Source organism: Lagopus leucura, unplaced genomic scaffold (assembly GCF_019238085.1).
Source record: "Lagopus leucura isolate 7727_CA_CO unplaced genomic scaffold, USGS_WTPT01 Super-Scaffold_100015, whole genome shotgun sequence".
In the NCBI taxonomy this organism is placed as follows: Eukaryota; Metazoa; Chordata; class Aves; order Galliformes; family Phasianidae; genus Lagopus; species Lagopus leucura.
In genome coordinates, this window is record NW_024962269.1 from 13,200,227 (window position 1) to 13,204,463 (window position 4,237).

Genomic DNA, 4,237 nt, shown 5'->3' on the forward strand with positions numbered 1-4,237 from the left:
CGTAATTAAGGTGCAATGTAAATTCTTTTTGTTATTTATTTAGCTAATAATTTATTTAAAACAAACTTCTCCAATTGCTTACGGGATTTAAAAAAAAAAAAGTTGTTATTGTTTTTTCTCCCCCCCCCTCTCCGGCAGGATGCTCTCTGCAGACAGCCCTCCAGCCACGCTCTACGCCTCGAGGGGGGCTTTCCTCTGCCCTTGGCTGCCCACCGCGCGAGGCGGAGGGCTCGCAGCTTTGCCCTCTGCTCCCCCACGACGCCCGGAGCCCTTGCAAGATACGAGGCCGGGCTGCGGGCTGTCCGTGGGGCAGGGGCTGCGCCCGGCGCCGGGAGGTGCCTGTCCCGAGCTGGTACCCCGGGCACAGCCCAGCACCCGGCGGTGTTTACCTATGACTCAGGGCCAGGAGAAGGATGCAAAGACTTCGCAAGGTGAGGGAGATGGCAAAGGAGGTGCCAGCTAATAGATCGGCTGCCGTCCCGTGGGGCAAAGGAGTGTTGACAGATCACGTTAATCAGTAATTTTTTTTTATATTTATTTTTATTTTAACTAGTGGGTGCCGGTGGTGGATAGCCTCGTTCCTCGGGCTCGTAACCCGTTGGTGGCCGGGACTCTGTTGCGTATTCTCCTCCTCTTTGGGAACCCCCGCGTCGCCCGGGCACATCCTGGGGTATTTCTCCTTTCCACTCTGTTTTTGCCCGGGACAAATTCTATCGATCGCGGTCAGCCGTGCTGAGACCCACTAATTCTGTTTTTTGTGGTCCAGACTTCCCTTTGAGAGCAGGTGAATGCTACACCACCTGTTCTGTTGACAAAGTAAAGTAAATCCCACTTAAAAACATGATTCCTAGGCTCTGCGAGAATGAAGCATATATGTTTTTAGGGCTTGTTGGTGCCAGGTCATGTTGACCGATTCCTGAATAGTTGCCATTGTGCCGCGCTTGCAAAAGGAACCCGAGCAAACATCACCCCAGAAAGGTTTGTGGTTTTCCTACACATGTGGGCTGCAGCCTCGCACCGCGCCCTGCTGCTCGCCCAGCCTCTCCCTCCCCTTCCTAATCTCTCCCTTTTAAATTTGTTGTGAAAGTGGGGGGAGGAAAAGGGGGAAAAAAAAAAAACCAAACCAAAAAACAAAAAACCCGTTCTCATTTCGAGAAGGGGCAGAGGATCAAAGAGCAATGGGTGTTCGCGCTCCTCTCGGGCAATAACAGGGCGAACGCTCCCCGCCCGTAAGGGGAAACGATCGGGAGTGCCCGTCGTCTTCCTCAGCTCTTTTCTCAGCTCTTTCTCCCGTCGCTCCCGGAGCACAGCGGGGGCTGCACTGCCCGCTGTCCCCCGCTATACGATGGGGTCGGCTCGTTTCCCCCCCTTCCCGAGGAACTTTCCTTAGGAAACAACAACGTTTGTTCATTCCAAGCCTCGGCAAACAGCTAAACTAGTTTACACAGTTGGTTTTGACAAACGAATAAATTGTTTTCTTTAAGTACGCCGTCTTAAGTAAGCACACACTTTAACTAGTTTTCCTATGAGACAGCTTTTTACTAGATTGCTTTTTCATTGCGTGGCTATCGAAATGAGATAATGACCAAAGAGGTGGAACCTAATCAGCCTTTTAGTTGAGTTTAAAGAGTCTAGAGGTAGTTTAAAGGTAGCTTTGGTCATGTTTGCTGGCCGGCTGCGATGTTTGCACTACCACGTTATGATGGGGAGAGTAATGTGTTTGATAGATAAGGGAGAGAGGCTAGCCAAAAAGCAAGGTCAACTGTGATAAGGCTTGACACTTTTACTCATTTTTCACACACTTAAAAGGGAACTTTAAAATATGAAGGAGAAAAAAAAAAAAAAGCGAAGAATCGACATGCTAACATCCATCATAAAAACAGGATGTTATCAGTCCTTACTTCTTATTTAATTAGCCCAAAATCTTATCGTAGTTTGGAACGTGTCGTGGTATTAAAAAAAAAAAAAAAAAGCCATTTAATATTTTTCTAATTTGTTAGCAAACAGGGACGTCCTCAAAACAGGTGTGGGATAATCACACACCTTATTCTTTCTTCTGAAGCATCTTCCCGATGTTTTATGTTTTTCTAGTAGTGAATAAAACAAGCAGTAGGGTGAAGAGACAAGTCTGTGTGATCGATAGTGATGGGAGCATGGAGGGTTGTAGTAGAGGACAGAAATCCTGGGGGGAGAACAGAAAAAAAACCCTCACAGAGGGGTTAAAATCTCTGCACAACAAAACCGCCAGGTACCAGTGAGGAAATATAATGTGAAATGTAACCAAACAATCAATGGCAAAACTCTCATTAAGTTAAATAAGGCCTGCCGTGACTTGAATGGTATTTTTGAAATACTTGTGTCCAGGAGAACAGATACGTATTATTGATCCTAGATTCTATAAAATGAATTGATTTTTTGCTGTATACACAAGAATTCTAAACCAGAACTTATTATGTTCTTCTTTCAGGAAGCTTTTCTGCCATCTCTGGTTGAAATCTAAGCCAGAAGTTGAAGATCAGTCTCTAGCCAACAGCACATCTTCTGGGAACAAATGATTGTTGTCCTCATTCGACAAAGTAATAATGAGGTAATATTTGCACAATAATCTAAAACCAATTTCCGAAAGCAGCTTGGGTTGAGCACACAAAGGCAGCTACACACCTATGTCCAAAATATGTATTCTCAAAATGGCTGTGCAACTGCCAGCCAAAATAGACCTGGAGCTTATAGGTGCTGCAGATTTCCTCCCTGAAGCCTGCAAGCCCTAGAATTTGCCTTTTGGCATCTCTGGGGCTCTGCTTTTGCTCTGAGCCCTTCACCAGCAAGGTCTTTGCCCATGTAGAAGGGGTTGGTTAAGGAGGGATTCTCAGGGCTTTAAGAGAGAAAACAGTCCTGGTGAAGGAAGAGGGACAACCTGCTGCCTTTTCCCTTTTAGAAGATGTTCTGCCCTTGGTTGGTTGGAGCTGCCCCAAAGGGGTGATCTTTGCTTGGGGTTTTCCTCTGTCTGTGAGGGCTTCTGCCCCAGCTCTGGTGGGATATGGAAGGGAAGAGTGGACCATATGTTCATGTGTTCCTCCTGAAATGGTTCCACTCTGCAGAAAAATAGGACCAGAGGCAGCGATGAGTATGGCTCTGTGTCTTTGTGTCAGGCACTAGAGGAAGAAATTTAACTCCAGGGTGAGTGCTGTAAGTCTGGGATATTCTGTGGAGATGGGTGCTAAAGTCATTGCTATGGCAAACCTCAGCCCTGAGCACCCCCATGTTCTGGTGTGCTTCCAACTCTGCAGGGAAGGGAACTGAGAAAGGACTGGCCCCTCTTTCCTACTGCACCCAGAGCAAGCAGATCCCTGAGGATGGATAGGAATTCCCCCCCAGGGAAGCCTAATCCTGGCATAGCTTGCTTGCAGAGCTCCCTGCAGTGCTGGGTCACAGTCCCTGAGCAAACACAGACTCACAGCCCACGGCTGGTGCCAAGCACTCCTATCCAGGCAAGGCTGATACACTTGCACTAATCCCAGAGTTAGCACACAAGGCACTGCTGAGCCCACGTGTGGAATCTACAAGCTTTAGGTGCCTAGAAACTTAAAACCTTGCGCACGACAATCACTTGGGCAATTTTTATAATACCACTCCTAAATATTTGGCTAACTGGAACCACTCGGGGTGTATCGCAGACTTCTCTGAGACACCTTATCTCTAAAATAAATTGTGAGATCGAGGCATTAGCTGAGAAGGGGTGGGATCACTTGTCCACATAGAGACCACGCAGTGTCTCTTTCCCATGTCACCATTGCTTGGGACTGCTTTTCATACCAAGTGTTTCTTTCTGCTGCTAAGTCCCACAGGTTAAAACATAAAATCATTAAGGTTGGAGAAGCCACCAAGCTCATCCAGTCCAACCACCAAACCATCCCTATCCTGCCCACTGACCGTGTCCCTCAGTGAGCAACTTGGGAGTGCAAGCTTAGGGCATTGTGGAAGCAACAGTGGATGCAGCTGGATTACAATTTCCATGGAAGAAAAAGAAGAAAGAAATGTAGAGCTCCAGTAATGATTTTCTTCCTATGGAGGCCACCTTCTACACTTTTTTTTGGTCTCATTTTAATAATCTATATCAGTGTTGTTTTTTAGCTGATTTTAATGTCAACTAGGGATTAATATGCATTAATTAAATTGACTGTGTTTTCTTTAATGAGCACAAAAGGATTTTATGTTAATACTGATGATCCTAATAAGG

At 46.4% G+C, this 4,237-nt stretch overlaps 1 long non-coding RNA gene across 1 annotated transcript; it reads left to right on the plus strand.

Moving 5' to 3' along the window:
• The first annotated feature begins 891 nt into the window (after window positions 1-891).
• LOC122182749 lies at window positions 892-3,862 on the plus strand. The gene is made up of 4 exons (XR_006179975.1): window positions 892-978; window positions 2,468-2,587; window positions 3,099-3,177; window positions 3,838-3,862. It is a non-coding gene; the product is annotated as an uncharacterized LOC122182749 (long non-coding RNA).
• Window positions 3,863-4,237: the final 375 nt, after the last annotated feature.